This window comes from Fukomys damarensis, unplaced genomic scaffold (assembly GCF_012274545.1).
Source record: "Fukomys damarensis isolate Sample0158 unplaced genomic scaffold, DMR_v1.0_HiC HiC_scaffold_33, whole genome shotgun sequence".
NCBI classification, from domain to species: Eukaryota; Metazoa; Chordata; class Mammalia; order Rodentia; family Bathyergidae; genus Fukomys; species Fukomys damarensis.
Genome location: NW_022900945.1, coordinates 30,279,842 through 30,297,490, shown reverse-complemented (window position 1 = coordinate 30,297,490; position 17,649 = coordinate 30,279,842). Strand labels below are relative to the sequence as shown.

Below are 17,649 nucleotides of genomic sequence, written 5' to 3'. Positions count from 1 at the left end.
TTTAATAACAGTCTACAAGTATTGGGTTTTTTCAAGACAGAGGGGAAGCTATTTCTGAATAAGGTAAATGTTGAGTTTTCTTCAACATCAGGAGATTAAGTGACAGAAAACACTTAACGTGGCTCATTAGTCAGAGTTAGTCAGCAAAGGTGAAAAAGACAATCACAAATTAAATAATATACCAGCACTGCCAAAGTGGAGCATTATAGGTGGCAGAGGGCTCAGGAAGAACAATAAAGAAAGGGGAACAGGAAGGGAAGTGGTTTACAGAGAAACTGGCTGGGCAACCCGAGATCATGTTCCAGTCCCTGATTGAACTGTGGATCCGCCTTCTGTGTTTAAATAAATGGTCACAATAGCTGCCGTGTATCAGACAGACTGTGAGGCGTGTGGATGGAGGGAAGGAAACTATTTTGAAGACTTGGGCAGGAATCCAACCAAGCAAGGGTGGTGGCGTATACTAATGTGGAGCAGTGGAGACACTGGAGGAGTGACAATGTAGTGACAAGAATATGTTTTATAGCAAGGTCCGTGGGAATGACTGATGGACTAAAAGGTGAGAATTGACCGGAAGGGAAGTTATAGATGATAACAAGGAGTTCAAGCCAAACATGTGAATGCACAGTGGAGCCATTCAAAGGCTTTCTGGAATGACAGTAAGGAAGGGTTCAGTAGGACATTGTTGATGTGTTGTACTTGAAATGTCTATTAGACGATGAAGTGAGACTGTATAGCCACTAGTCATTGGATATTTGATTCTAAAACTCAGGGAAAAGGAAATGCTGAATAGAAATTGAGTATTTATACCATAAACAAGGTACAACGTTGAAGTCATGGAATCTGAGGATCTGAACTAAAAAAATGCACACAGGTAAGAAATGAAGGAATCCAAAGACATTTCAATAATTTGTGATCAAGAATAGCAAGAGTATCCAGAAAGGAATCTAGAAAAAAAAAATCAGTGAAAGGTATGATATGGCATGTACAATGTGACAGCTGCACACCTGTCTGCGATGGGTGAGAAGAAATAAAGGTAACTCATCAGAGTGAAGGGCTAAAAGAATATTTTTAAAAATAATTCATGATTGTTGGTGGCATAAACCTGTATTCCCAGCACTCTGGGAGGCTGAGGCAGGAGGACTCTGATTCTGAAAGAGAGAGGGAGAGAGAGAGAGAGAGAGAGAAGGAAAAAGAGAAGAGAAGAGAAAAGAGAAAAGGAAAAAGAAAAAACAGAAGGGAAGAGAAGAGAAGAGTGAGCTGGGGATATAGCTCAGTGGGAAGCCTCGGGTTCAATCCTTAGTACTGAAAGAAAAGTCATGATTGATGTTTATATATCTTCAAGATTTTATGCTTACAAATAATTAGCAAACTACTGTCCACCTCTCCTCAATATCAATATTACTCCTTTCTAAGTTATGCATGCTCTTGTTGGAACTATGCAATATGTACTTTAAACTTTTGCAGCCACTTGCACATTCTTATAACAACTTCATGGCGAATGTTCATAAATATTATTACCTAGAGTGTAGATAAGGAAAATATGTTTAACAGGTCTGTCAAAGGCAAGTAATCTCCTGCTAAGTTTCAAAATAGGGAGCAGACCCCTTGCTTTCTGAATTCTAGTTTCTTACTCTTTTAATTCCAACAAAAATTGCAATAGAAAATGAAGAACAACTCAAAAGAAGCTCTCTTTTTGAACAAACAAGGAAGTATTTGTGCAAGAAGAAACATTTTAACCAGAATGTGAGGAAAGCTTATGATTCTGGAGTAAACTTTACCACAGCATCCAGGGACCTGGATGATTTTGTCCCAAATTCTGCTCTTCCCTGCAGCTATGATAGCCCATTGCCAAGCATTCCAAGCTACTCTTACTTCTACAAAATAGCTCTCTCGGTTTTTATATCAACAAAACTATTGCTTCCTTGGATATAGAAGTGTTCCTGCCTTCAGGGCCAACTTTTCATGTATTCTGCAAGATGCTCCAGTGATTTTCTTATACTTCACAAAGACTTTAGGAACATATCCTTCCTGAGTCCATGCATCCTATCTACCCAGGTCATCACAATCATGTTTATATCAATCTCTCTCTCTAGCTTCTTGTCTATCAGAAAAGCGGGGATTTGCCTGGCATATGACAAGTGCTTAATCTCACACAATGGGACCAATACAGTGCTTATCAGCACTGATCAGCCCTTAACTTCATGGAGCAGCTTCCAGTATAGCTGCACAAGGTAAATGATCAATGGATTGTTCTTCTATTATTATTACTATTATCATCGCTAATGAGTATATCTACTTTGGTTCATATTGATCCAACTTCCTCATACTTGTATGTGTACATCTGATCTAATATTTATTTTATTTATTTTTATTCTTCAAATTGCACTATAAGCTTTTATAGTAAAAACTGCTATAAACTTATGATACATAAGTATCTCCTGTGAGCACAATGGGTATCAAAGAATAATTCTTAGCCTGTGAGCTCTAATAATTTAGTCTAGCACTTCCTTCAAAATTAAATGTTTCCTTCAGCCCTTCCCCTAAAACTCAAAAGAAAATGGAAAAAGTGGCTTGTGAACTTCTTGTTGTATGTGTATTTCATGAAATTTTGCCGTATCCCTGGAAAACTATTACTAAATAATTTTGTTTTTCAGTTGTACAGGTACTAAGAAATTTGGGGGCTGCAGGGTTTCAAATAATGCAAATGACATATATCAGGGAAGCAAGATACTTGCATTTTAATATGTGTGAATTCATGCAAAAAGTGTATGGGATTGAGAGAGCTGGATAAATGTCTTACAAAAAAGCAATAAACATACAAATCCTCCAGGAAAACTGGTGCAGTAATTCAATCACATATTGACAATATCTATATTCCTAGATAAGTGCAAAAGACTTTCCAATTTATAAATAGCTTACAACCTTCCCACACCTTTTAAAAACTGTTGGTTGGTAAACACACAAAAATAAAGATTTATACTCTGAAAGTTTAACTGTGATTTTACAGTAAGCATGGAGGTAATTTGACTATATTAAAAAAGTGATATCATGTAAAAGGAAATAGTTTAGTTGGAATGTAGATGACTTTCAAATCTGAATTTAATCCTGGAAATTTTGTGTGACAATGTTAAAATAAACACAGCTACAAGTTGTTCTTGAAATCACTAACTGAAATGGTACAATACAGATTTCTGTCTTCTCTTTGATCTTGTAGAAGCACATGTAAAACACTATTATGTCCTATTCTCTATGTAACTTAGGGTTGTAGGTTTTGGACACTGATTTCAAGTAAAAAATAATTTTAGGACTAAAATTGCCTAGCTCCTCTAAAACTTATGGGGAAAACTTCACTTTCTGTTTTTAGAACAACTGAAAATATACACCAGAGAGAAACCACATGCTATCTGTTTTATCTCAAAGGCCTTATAATAAGAAAGTTTAAAATCCTGATTGCTAAATATTCTAAAGACAGTATTCCTTTAAGTCTGGTCAAGAAAATATGAAATAATCTCTTAGCAATATATTTTACCTCAAAAAAATAAAAAAAACACCAAAATTTAAAATGGATGAAGTTCACTTCCTCCCTTATCTACTTAAAGTTTAACCTTTTTAAATAGTCTGCTTTGTAATATATTTGTTCTTATTCAGAGTTCAATTGTGTTCAGGACTATGGAAAGTTTTATGATTGAATATGTGTAATTATAGTATGGAGAGCTTTAAAAATAACTCAAGAGATTGAAGAAAGTTTTCTAGTAGTTAATCATTAATGAAGATCTTAAATTTGTACTTTAAATACACACAAAACCAGTTATAATGATCTCATTAGTGCCTTATTAAGGTTATCTATTTTAGTATTTGTCAGGAGGATTCAGATAGATATAAACTCCTTAACATATTTAACAGAGGTTGTTGATCGTTTACTCAGTTAAAAGACATTCCATAGCTGATTAATTGTTGGGCAAATAAAGATTAAAACTGGAAGAAACAAAATATGCTTTTAGCTAAATGTAGTTCCTTCTAAAAATAAGCTTCCCTACCTATGCTCCCTGCCATATTTTTAGTTTTATAATTAATTTAGCCAGAAGTAATCTTAAAATGTAGAAATTAGAGAAAAAGTGAAGAAAAAATGAAGCTGTGAAGTAGGTATTTCTATGACTTGGCTGAGGTAAAATTGCATTGAGGCCTTTCAAAGGCACTCAAAACATAGGTATTTAACAGAGAAAAATGAGCTTGTTTGACAAAATCTGTTGTCCTAAGTTCAAACTGCAGAAAGATAAAGAAAAAATTTTAGAAAACACATTCACGATTCTTATAGGGTATTGTTTTCTCTTAAAAAGGAGCATCATGATATAAGGGAAAAGGAAACTGAGGATATTGATCTAAATATACTTTAGGGAAAAGAACAGAGTGAATGTCATATCATGAGGGAATATGTTTCAGATCCATTATTCAACATGTGGAAGGTCCTTCCTCTTGAATGTCTCATGATTCGATGGTTCACCAAGTAGAATGGGGGAATAAAACTATTTTGGGATGTGGGGAAGAAAAAGCCCTGTGAATAGAGGATACATTGAAAATGTTCTGTGTATTTATGACCTACTAATTTGTTTTATTGCTTTATTTTATTAATCAACATTAATAAAATCCATGATTTTGAAAAGTTTTAAAAATGTAGTATCTAGCAAAATGGGAAGAATATGAAGATTTCTTTCAAAATACTAAATTAAAATAGCAATTTTTTAACACTTATTACCATTTAACCTGCAACACATATTACCACTTCTACAATGGCGGGGAAGGGTACAATAAACATTGTCTCATTTGGTCTGTGAAGCTTAAGGATCCTCCTTGTGTAAAGTTTTTCTGAGATGGTCCTTTCCTTCCAAATTCACAAAATTATCTCTAACTGAGAGTCCTGAAATAAACTCCTACCTGATTTAATTTCTTCATGTTTCTCCCTTCTCCTGCCTATTCTCTCTATACTGTACTCAATCTTCTTTTATTTTTAAACTGTATTAATGATATCCACCGGTCATCCTCAAGAGCCCTTTAGCCTTCACATTCCCTCCATGTCCTGAGTTAGCCGTGCTCCAACCGGAAGAAACTATTTCCTGTTCTTCATAGCCACTGTGCCTCCCCTCCTCTAGGCCTTATCTTTTATCTGGAAATCCCAGTTTCCATCAGTGTGCAAACAAACCTGAGAATTCTCTAGTGAATGAAATGTGCCTTTTGATAGTTTGCCACATACTCTCATTGTGCTTCTGTCAAAGGACTGATCATTTTGTTTGGTTATTTGTTTGCATCTTTCTCTTAGTCGTTTGAATGTTCTTTCACACCATATGCCCACTTGAGTGATTTATAAATCCTGCATTAGCTAAGCCCCTGGTAAGTAGTAGTGGGGACTTGGGAGAACACGAGGGGCAGATACTAGTGAGAAGAAATCTTCCTAACCAGAACTGTTCAGAATACCTAACAATTTGTGAGAAAACTATTTTAACTAACTTCCCTTTAAAATGTGCAGACTGGATAGAGCTGGCTTTTGAAGAACTCAAAGAGACCAAGTTTGTCTCTGTCCTCACTTTTACTTTGTCTTTTAGCAGACAGATTTCCAATGCCCACATTGCTTTTCATCCTTTGACCCCAACAAACTTCTCAAGCCCTATGCTTAGGTAGCAATTACATATATATATATAAAATCTTTTCTGATCCCTCTCTCACTGAAGAATTTTCCTGTCATATTAATACGGAATGGTGTGAATGACTTAGCTAATGAATATCCAAAGATATTGTATGAATATTTTAATGAAATATTTCTAGAGATCTGGGATTAGACCCAGAAGAAGAGTTAAAAAGGTAAGGAATGTCAGCATTTGGTTCAGATACATAAAACGTGTTGGAGAAAGGATCAAGGATTGAAAACTGCCGTCATTTTATTCTGTTTCGCGAGTCCTTTCAACAGCCTAATGCCCTCAGTCCTTCGTTTCTAAAGATTAAACTTATTCTCCCATTATTTGCAGTTTAGATTCCTAATAGGAGATACTGAGAGATTCTGTTGTCTTCTTGCCTACTGTTTCTTCCTCTTTTTCTTTTCTTTTATTCACAAATAGTGAATCTCTACTGAATACCTGGTATGTTTATGGAACGAAGTGGGGGACGCATACATGCCTCGGGCCTTCAAATTGTCTATAATCGAGTAAGGAAATGGCTCTGAAACATATAAGTAGGTACTGTAATTATGTTATATCAAGAGGCATAAAGAAACTACCAATTGGATGAGCAGCTATGTTCAGTATTCCGATATGCTATCCATGAGTTTAGTGTTTACATATTATTTTATAGATAGTCCATACTCTATAGTTTTTTGTGGATTGAGCATCAGATAATAGTTATATATTTCCAAACATACAAGTGCCCCTGAATATAAAGCCATTGTCTCTTTTCCATTGAAAAGACTGAGTGGGGAGGGTTAGATAAAACATAGCTTTTCAGCTAACTTGAATGAATAAGTTTTAGAAATGTAAGAAAAATTGTCCAATACTTATTAATAAGATTTGATAATGTAATATCCTAATAAATGCATAAAATTGCATTGTATACCAAATAATAGTCTTAATTTCGAAATAGACTTTTTCAGTTTTTCTCTCACAATAAATTCTATTCACACTCTCACATATAGCAACAATTACACAATTACAATCACTTATCATCAATGTAGATACTATTTTTGCCCTTCAGTATGGTTTCCCAAAGACACTTTTACATCTATATATTTAATCATCTGTTTGACATAAAACACAAATGATTATAATTATGTATATATTTTAATAAATATATATTCATATATTTTTAAGTCAAGATGATTTTTTCTCTGAAAATGTTACATTCAGTTAAGAATAGAAAGTTTTGGGCCGAGGACTTAGCTCAGTGGTTCCACCGCCTGCCTTGCAAGCGCAAGGACCCGAATTCAATCCCCAGTACCAAAAAAAAAAAAAAAAAAAAAAAAAAAAAAAAACAAGAAAAAACTTTGTAATGGGGAATTTTAAAAAAAAAAAAAAAAAAAAAAAAAAAAAAAGACTAGAAAGTTTTGTAAAGTTGGCATGTGTTTCTCCATTACCCTAAAAAAAGGTCATAATCTTTACAACTTTTAAGTTTTAAACTGATTTTATTCTAACACCCAAACTTTTCACTTGTGTGGTCATTTTCCATTATACAAGAATAGCATTTAAATCACTTTTTAAATTTTATTTGTCCCCTTATTTTAAATAATTTCATTGGATAACTACTGAAGCATCCAAAGTATCATATTACTGTTTTTTTCAAAATAAGTTTAGGATAAAGTACTGTACTGAACTACACTGAGAAATATTGTAAGATTTTGAATATAATGTGATTATCTTTTCAGAGATATGATTTAAGAGCTAAATCTTATCATAAATTTGGCTGTTAATGGAATAATTCACTTGGGAAGATAAGAATATCATGGATTGAATGAGGACTCCCTCCCCTCCTCCAAGTTCCTGTGTTGAAGCCCTAACTCCCAGTGTTTGGATGTAGAGTTCTGCAGAGGTAATAAATATTAAGTGAGACCACACATGCAGGACCCTATTTCAAATGGTCTCTCGCTCATCCCCCCTTTCTGTCTGTCTGTCTCCCCACCACCACCACCACCACTAAGTACACAGAATGAAGGTGGCTGTCTTCAACATAGAAAGTCCTCACCAGAAAATGAATCAATTGATCTTGAACTTCCAAATCAATTGAATAGTGTGTACAAGCCTTGAGGATCAGATTCCCAGGGAAGAAATATGGGGTTTTGGTATTGCAGATACTCCCTGTAAATCCGCTATTGATTATTTGAAATTGTTGGAGTCCGATCTGTCCACACTCTGTGACCTATTTTCCAGCATATAGTTCAGTCTGGTTCTGCCATTTATTCCAATTTACAGGTTACATAACGACCTTCAGTTTCCTCATTTCTAGCTCACCTAGACTAACCATAATTCCATATTCCATTTCCTGTCAGCTCTGTGTATACATATCCCAATTTAAGCAAAGTACAAGACTATGAGGAGAGAATGGCATTATGTGTTAGACTCATATTTGGCTAAATTTATGTGGCACAACAGATTTGGGAATAACTTAATGCTGTTAATTCTCTTTTGCTATGTATGTCAGAACAATTTTCTATTGACTAATAGGATATTAAGACTTTTGGTTTTAGTATAAATACCCAGGGACAAAATCTTCAACTGAGTACATCTGCGAGACAGGTTGCTCAATTGATCCAAACTTTTCAGCCTCCAAACATAAGAAACAAATTCCTCTTATTTTAGCCACCCAGTTTGTAGAATTTTGTTGTGAAAGTCTGTGCAGACTAATAGAAAAAGTAAGTATACATAATCTACAGCAGGAAAGCATTAACATAGTAGGAGAATGTGAGGCAACATCTGAAGGAAAAATCAATAAATGTTCCTCTTTTCTGTGTATGGATATGGCACCATTGGACAGTGGAAATTGCATCTGTGCATTGTTGCCACTTGAGGTTGGAAAAAAAAAGAAGAGACTTGGACACTGATAAGGCAACTAGTAAAATAACAAACAGCTCCCATGCCAAATCATTCCAAATTGAAATAACTTTAAAATCAGTGGGTCTGATACATCCGAATTATTAACAACCCTAATAAGATGTTGAAAATTTTCATCTGAACAGTATTTAAAAATTTTAAACTTATCACAAATTTTGTCACCTGGATCTATTCACTATTAATATATGTGCTGCCTGCATGCACTATGTATATGTATATGTTCATACACATACACATCATCAATATATATTTTATTATTAAAAACGTACAATATATTCAGTTTTATTCTTTCATTTTTACATAAAATTATATAATATGCACTCTCTCAAGCAATTAAAATGTTCTCAAGACTATCTTTTGTAATATCTACAAAGTGTTCCTAATATGCTTAGAATATTAAAAATTCTAAAGTTACATTAGGCACTCAAAGTTCTAGACTTTAGAGCAAGTTGAGGGCCAACCAGCACTGTTAACAAGCATATTCTTCTTGAGAGGCTTAGTCTATTTTGTGGAGCTTTAATGGAATACCACAGCCAAAATAATTAGCAATGAATAAATATTTATTGGCTCAGGTCTTGGAGGAAAAACTTCCAAAATCAAAGTAAATGTCTGGTGAGGTCCTTCTTGCTCCGTCAAAACATGGTAGAAAGCATAACATGGCAAAGAGAGACAGAGTGAAGAAAAGTATCTTCTAACCAAGTCCCATGATAATGACCTTACACTTGAGATTATGGCATTGACCCATTCATGAGGGAAGAGCCTTTATGATCTAAATATTTCTTAAAGATCCTACCTTCCTATACCTTCACAATGGCAATTAAATTTCAACATGAGTCTGGAAAGGAACCAATATTTAAATCCTTGAGCAGGCTAATGATGACTATTTCCAAGGAAAGGCTAGGTGCTTGGTCAGGTCCTCTGTTTGGTGTGACTTTTGCTCAACCACAAATTTTGAGCCCCATTGACAGGTAGCAGGGACTCTGTGCTCAGCTAGTGAAGAGAGGGGAAGGCCACATGATTCATCACCATGTGATACTCTGCCTTCCTTGACATTCAAGTTTATCTTCCCCTTTAATCTTCTAAAGAATCCTGTAAACACTTGAAGCAAATTTCAAAGAGAAATGGTTATCCACAAATGTTAATTGAGGGTGAGTCAAAAGGAAAGGATTTTCCTGTGATATTAAGTAAATACAGCCTCGCTTACAGAAAAGATTTTGGACTATTGCTTAGGAGAAATCACATTGCTGAAAAAAGAAGACACCACCTGATCTTTTGGACTATCATAGACTTATAATTTTGAATTCCAATTCTATATTTCTTCAAATGGACAGAAACTAAATAGCATCAAGTTTATCCTCATCAAAATAAAGAGTGATCTGGAATAATAATTCTCTTCAAACTTCAACTTCAGGCTGCCTTGACAATCAAGTCCCAGCTCAAAGTGAGGGAGAAAAATATATTTCCCAAACCCACATTCTTTTCTGGATGGGGGTACTAGGGATCAAATTCAGGACCTTGAACTTGTCAGACAGGTGGCAGAACCTCTGAGCTAAATCCCTGCCTCTACATTATTCTTTTTAATAAGCATTTTGCTAAGATACTGAGCTCTTTGAGGACTTTCTGTTCTGGGACAGATAAATTACCCTGACCTACATAAGATCCTTATTTCTTAATTATCGACTAAGGGGCAGGGTAGATGATATAGCATTTATTTAAAACACACATAAAATATGAAGAAAATGGCAAATCTCTAGACTTGAAGACATGTGTACACTGTCAGACATGACAAGGAAGGTATCACAGAGTAGTGGACTGAACTGCATGAGGACAGAGACCCAGAACCCACAGCAATATTTTTTCATGGGGAATTAGGTGACATTCCTAGATCTGCCTTGATGCTTCTTGTGCACTTTGTCCATGGTGCTGAGTATCATCTCACAGCTGAGCATTCTGAGCACAACTGTGCTGCTTTTTATTGTCCAGCCAGTGTTCTCCCTTGACATGCTAACCCAAGGGGCTGCTCTTTGAGAGACATTGCTTCACACCTCTCTGATCCCAGAGGAAACAGTCACACAGAGTTTATACCACAGCATTTCCCTGAAATTCTTATCTTTTTACAAATGTTATGAGCGAATTTTTGTGAAACTTAAATTAAGTTTCTTTATTTCTGCATCTCTGCATACTTTCGTCTAAAATATAGGAATCAACAAGTACTGGACCACTAAAAATAAATTTTACTCTGGCTTATAGCACAATATATTACTTTTCTCAATAAAAATGTTGAATGATATATCTGATATGAAATTTTTTTAATTTTCAAATTGTTAAATTCTGAGGATAAGAATAAGTATTAGACTAATAAAAGAATGCTTTTTTGAGGAAATAATCATACAAATGTAGAATATTAAAAAGGTTTGACCTATGAGTAGAGAGGTTACATGTTTAAAATTGAGCATCTTAGTAGACCTGGAACAACTAAAGAAAAATACTTTTTAAATGTTTAATGAGAAAGATCAAAAGATCATTTTTTCTCTTGCCAAATAATAACATAAAAACCACAAACCTGTTTTGTTGGTGTATGACTATAATCATAGCACAGAGGGAGGGTGACGGTAAGAGGATCACAAATTTAAACACAGACTGGGCAACTTAAGATCTTAGCAAGACTTTGTGTCAAAAAAGGCTAAGGAAATATCTCAGTGTGAGGACCCTGGGTGTCAATCCCCACTACTGCACAAGCACAAAAATACAACTGAATGAAAAACAAAGAAAACCCAAAAAATCTACACATTATATAATGAATGATAGTAAGACTGTTTGCACATTGTAATGACACAAATTCTGACACATTCAAAACCCCAGAAGTGGGGCTAACAAGGGAAATGGTAAAACAATTTTGTAGGATATATTATATCTGGATGTAGTATAAACTCTAATTCGGTCACTTATCAGTTAAACATATTTTAAGCAAGTCTAGCACATGCAAGGCTCTGTTCTACATGGTGAGCATCGAATACACAATAAACAATAAATACTATGCAATAAATATTCCTTACAGCTATGAAAATAGTAAAATAGGTGTTATAATAATAGTAGAAAGACATGGGACTTTGCACTGGGGTTTAGGGAAAGTAGCTCTAAGAAACGAAATTTGAACTGAAATATGCAAGATAAAAAGTGCCCATAAGGTAGTAATATGGATATATGGACAAAAACATAAGCTTAAGTATTTAAGAAACAGGAAATACATGGGACAGATGTGTGATGACTAAGAGTGAGAGCGGTATGGTATAATCTGTAGTTAGGACTCCCAGTATCCAATAATGGTAGTGTTCAAGGCTAAAAGGGTAGGTTAGAAAAAGGGGGGCATTTTTTCTAAGAAAGAGTGAGACAAAGTATAACTGAAAATTATAAGTTTTGTCTTCCCCATAACTAGATCTTTGATATATTCTGGAGAGTGACATTTATCTAAAAATTTAAACTTTTTAGGTCCAGAAGTCACAGCATGTTTGTATTTAAACTTTGCCTTGATCAAGTAATTTCTGATGTGTTAATAAATATAAAGTACCCAGGTCGTAGTTATCAGATAGCCACAAGTCCTGGTTTCAAAGAGATTAGCTGTGGAGTAATGGATTGTACTCAATCTATTTAAGCCTAGTTTTTCACTTTAAAGATATAACAATAGTTATGAAAGTCAACTAAAGTTTAGGAAGCCTAAGTCAGAAACAGTGATTTCTCACTACCTAAAATTTCAAGTAAAATTTAAGAGGTACCATACATGTTTGTCTTATCATAGTAAAACAAACATAAGAGACTGATACTATTTCAATGACTCATTGAAATTTTTTATTCAAAATTTATAAATTAAGGAATTTACCATTTAAGTATTAAAAATCAGAATTGCAAACTGGCCTAACTAACCAGAAGTAGCTGGGTCATGAGTTAGTACTTTCTATTGTTTCAGCCTGGTTTCTTATCACAGCATCAATCTGATGTCAATTTTGGCCATTATTTTAATAAACATCAGGTAGATTTTATCAAGGCAATTTTCACCTATTTTATCAGACTTGACATATAAAAAATTTGATCACTAAATGAAGGCTGTGAGTTTTTAATTCTCTGAGATGTGTTTAATGTGGTTTGTTGCTGGTGGTTATAATTATGAAATCCTAGTTTTATAAACTATTTTGTTAGGGCCTATAAAAAGAAAAATGTAGATTTGTAATCCACGTGTATTAAGCCAGAAAAGTCAATGACAAAGATCAAGTGTTAAAAGTACTATTTTTATATCATATTTCATTCTTAATAACATAGACAGAGTAGGTTTTCATCATTATAAAATTTATCCTTACTATATTTCCTTAAGTGTAATTGGTTTAATGATTTAAACAATAAAAAATAATGGCTTCATAAGCTTAGAAATCTCATGCTTCATTGTAGCAGAATGTTCTAAGTGTATAGTTATTAAAATTGCAAAGTATTTGTTTTTAGGTTTATGGGAATCATTACCCCATCATCTCATCTGCATTACATTTGTTTCTGAATACAGATTAACATATTTTCCAAGCTTTTTTTGTATATTGTAATCATGGTGAGGAAATGGTATTTCAAACCTCAGATAAAAGCCTTAGAGTGATTTCATGTGACAGAATTTTATCTAGGTTTGAAGAAACCCTAATAATAGCATTTACAATTCTCCTGTCCAATTTCTCCTTTCTTGTTACCTTAGGAGTATGAAAAACACGTTTCTGGTTTAAGAAGCTGAAAGAAAAAAATCTTCAGTTTAATCTCAGTATTAGGAAAAGGATCACAAATCCTGCTATAGTATTTTGTATTTAAGCTAGTTTCTGTAAAGGCTTCTGACATGCCCCCCTGGGAGCGAAATATTGACAAGCATGCATTGGCAATCAAGATCAAGCTTGTTGAATTAACACAGCTCAAGTCTTGCATTGACACTATAACCCAAGACTGAGAACTCTTATCTTATCCCATTTACTTTGGCTTTCAGGTGATACTGTACACTTGAATTAGGAATTTTCAGTGGATCTTAAATGCTATGCCTGTGGATTAATTTGACTTGATAATATATTGGCTCTTATCGTGTTCACAGTGAAAATTATAAATGAAGTGTAACAGTCATTGTTTTCTCTCCCAGCATAGATCCAGAATGAAACTGATTATATACCTAAGTGTGATATGATCTTCTCTCTCAGAAAATGTTTTATAATTTCCACCTCCTAAAAGGGAAAGAAAAATAAGAAGAATGATACTGTCCTTTGTATATCTTCCAGTAGAAGTATCTCAAATTGATCATTCTTTAGAAGCTTCTATCAAAAGTTAAGACAAGGGCCAGGGTTTTGGCTCAGTGGTTCCACAAGGACCCGAGTTCAATTCCTGGTACCAACAAAAAAAATTAAGACAAAATATCAATCATAAAAGAAAGATTAATTTATTTTTCATTATGACTCTAGAAACACATGGCAATCTTAAAATAATTTTTTTCAAATTTTAGAGGAAATATAACCTTTTTCAGTTGTTTAGGAAACAGTTTTAATTGGGTTTACAGTTAATAACAATGATAAAAGTGATGGTGGTCATCAGAATTTTTATTAATTAAGATCTTAAAATGTGTCTGTTGAATATTTAACATGCATCCTCTCATTTAACTCTATGAGATACTTTGAGTGTGCTCATTCCACATGTGAGGAAACTTGAGAGTTGATCAGTTTAAGGAACCTTGTTTGACCATGCCAGAGTTTCAAGTTTATCCTTGTTTTCTTTCCAACATTTCTACCTAAAGTCCTGGTAGTAAGCAGACTTTTCTCCTATCCTCACAGAGCTCCTATACCAAGAGGTAGGTGTTACTGTTATTCAGTGCTCTGTGCCAGATGGAACACAGAGGAACAAACATGGTAACTGGTCCAGTGATGCTCGTCAAAGGATGCAGTGTTCGGTGTTGGCCTTACAAGATGAGGAGAAGGCAAGAGAAAACCTTTAGGCAGTGGAAATGGCAAGATAAGTGACACAAAAGTGTGAAAAAAATGTGATATCCTCAAGAAACTGCAAATTGTCCGGTGTTTTAGGAGTTATTGGGTAGAGGTTGCATGAATGACACAAAGAAAATATTGAGTTGGATGTCAGAAATATTTTCACCACGCAGTGATTTCTGTACCTTCATTGTCAGTTGAATATAATACCAAAAATCAGACTTCAAAGAACAATTGTGAGCATAACTTAGATACCAAGTATCTACCCTAGCCCTTGTTATCTTCTCTAATTTATTGTTTTGTTTTGTTTTATGTGTGTGTGTGTTTTTTTTTTTTTTAATTTTTGAGACAGGGTCTCACTATGTAGTTGACACTGACCTAGACCTCACTGTGTAGCCCAGGCTGGTCTCGAACTCACAGTGATCCTCCTGCCTCAGCCTCCCAAGTGCTGGGATTACAGGCATGTGCCACTATGCCTGGCCTATCATCTCTGATTTAGGAACCATATTATTTTAGACAAATCCATATCCTTTGTTATCCAAAATAATTTTGGGACTACTTTCTGAAACTATTTCATTTAAATAAAATAGTCATTTGGTACAATTTATCTCATTGAATTTTTCTTTCATCGCTTTCTTAGTTACTTTTATCATTGCTGAGACAAAGTACCCAACACCCAAATTTAAATCGGAAAAGATTTATTTAACTCATGATTTGTAGGAGTTTCAGTTTTAGTCAGCTGTCTCCAAGGCAGAGTGGCACATGGAAGACAGGCACTACAGAGGATAAACAGTTCATGGCACACAGAAGACAGCAAAAGCTACAAAGGAAGACCACACCTCTTTCGATCCCTTATATTTTATCCAAGTTATCTGCCTTTGGGGAGCATAGCGCTCACACCCTTAATCCTAGTGCCCTTGAGCCTACCGAGGCACCATGAATCAATTCCAGCATCACACACTCTAGATCCAGCCACCTCTGCAAAAGCTGTACCTATCACTGCATGATGCTTTGGGGGGACATCTAGACATGAGCCATGACAATCCTTTTCTCAAGGAATGTTTTTATAACTTCCTTTCCACTAGCAAGAGTCACTTGGTATTTAAATTTCATATGTATGCGTGAAAGTAGATTTCTGAAAAGATTGTGGATGGGTGTGATTTCAAATATATAAATGTGCAGCAATCCGCATGAGGATAACATGTTCTCAAGTTAATAGTGACTACCACAGTGCCCAGCACCCAGAAACAGGCACTAGTTCTACTTTCTGTTCTCTCCATTTACCTTTATATTACAATCCTTTTCAGAATCTACTTTAACACAGAGAGAGAAGTCCAGACATTTTGCTAATGGATCATTTGTCAGCCATCTATACCACACCTATGATCCATGATTGTTGTAAACCATCTACTCAAGAACAGTTTTCTCTTTGTTCTATAAAAGCAGTAGGGTATATTTGTCCTAATTTCCATGCCTTCTTTCAAAATGTTTCTAAAGTTTATAATGTCTGTGATTATGTGATTTAGAACTTTTGCCAATTGATTGCCCTCTCTGAGAACTTTCTGGAAATACCTGGCTTTCTGAGCTCTTGAATGGGCCACTGTGCTGCTTTGGCACTTACATAGTTACATTATATAATTATATTCAGTCTAGAAACACCCTCTCCAGCGAAATATGTTTCTGTTTAGGTTAAGGAATTGATTTTTTTTATGTACTCAATACAAAATGAAGTTTTGCTTTGGAAAATGGAAATAATTTTTTTAGTGAAACTACATGTTCAGTAAACTCTATCCATGTAACAATTTTATAAATTACTTAAATATTTTAAATGCAGTGTAATTTCAGGGAAATTGTGTAATTTTAGGATAATTCAAGTAGTCTTAATTCTATATACTTACAATGAATTAAAACGTTCTCAAACCATACTTTTAGTAATTATTTAAATGGGGCACTCTTTAGATTAAATGACCTAGTGCCACCACATCTACACAGAATGTATTCATTGTAATTTTAGACATATTTCTATATCTTATTTCTTATGTCATTATAGAACAGTGCCATGTTGTTATTAAAAAGATACAGAAATCTTAAAAACTAAATATTTAGAAACTGATGTAACTAGTTATAAAACCATAATTATGTGTTCTTTAATAACAAGAAGTCTTTACATCTGTCATCCACTGTTTTAATGTCTATAGTATTCATTAGCTATTTCTATTATTACCATGCTACAAGCAACTGCCATTCTTGAAACTGATTGATGTTTAGGAATAAAGCACATTTATTACACGTTGCCAACTTCAGAGGAGAAATCTTACAACCTACAGTGCTTTTTGAGAAGTGATGATACCTTATGTTTCTAGAACTAATCGCTGCTAAAGAAAGTAAAAGGCTGAAAACAGTATTTTTTTCTATGAAGGCCTTTAATTGCATTATATGCCATTCAACCATAAAATGATTATAGTGTTTTCTCTGACAAGAATGACAGTGGCAAAACATAACATATATGTGTGTGTGCGTTCATGTGTGTGTATGTGTGTGTGTGTGTGTGTGTGTGTGTGTACATACCTGAATAGCTATATCACTATATCAGCTATTGTCTCTATTATTTCCCAGGTTCCTCCTGGTTAGCCTCTCTTGCCCAATTATGGGGTAAGGACCTGAATCAAAAACAAAAAATAAAATTCTTGTCGACTGTTAGTGTGAATAAAAAGTATTGATGTTAATATTATTGTTCCATTACCTCAGCGCTTTTTGCAAATTCTTGTGAATGATCTTCAATTACAGTGCTTTGGAGTTCCCTCTATGCCACGCTGACCTTATATACTGACCTTTGCTCCAGTGATGCCACCCGATGTTATCCACTGACTCAATATCACTGCCCCATTTTGGTCAAATACCTGAATTTGAAAGAATGAAAGAAAGAAAGAAGGAAGGAAAGAAAGAATGAAAGAAAGAAAGAGAAAGAAAAAGAAAGAAAGAAAGAAAGAAAGAAAGAAAGAAAGAAAGAAAGAAAGAAAGAAAGAGAAAGAAAGAAGGAAAATCCATACATGGCTTTTCAATTGGGCATCATGAAG

At 34.4% G+C, this 17,649-nt stretch overlaps 1 protein-coding gene across 1 annotated transcript in view; it reads left to right on the top strand.

Annotated features, from left to right (window-relative positions):
- Positions 1 to 17,649, top strand: part of Dpyd (dihydropyrimidine dehydrogenase) — an 826,486-nt gene that overhangs the window by 620,522 nt on the left and 188,315 nt on the right. The window lies entirely within an intron of this gene.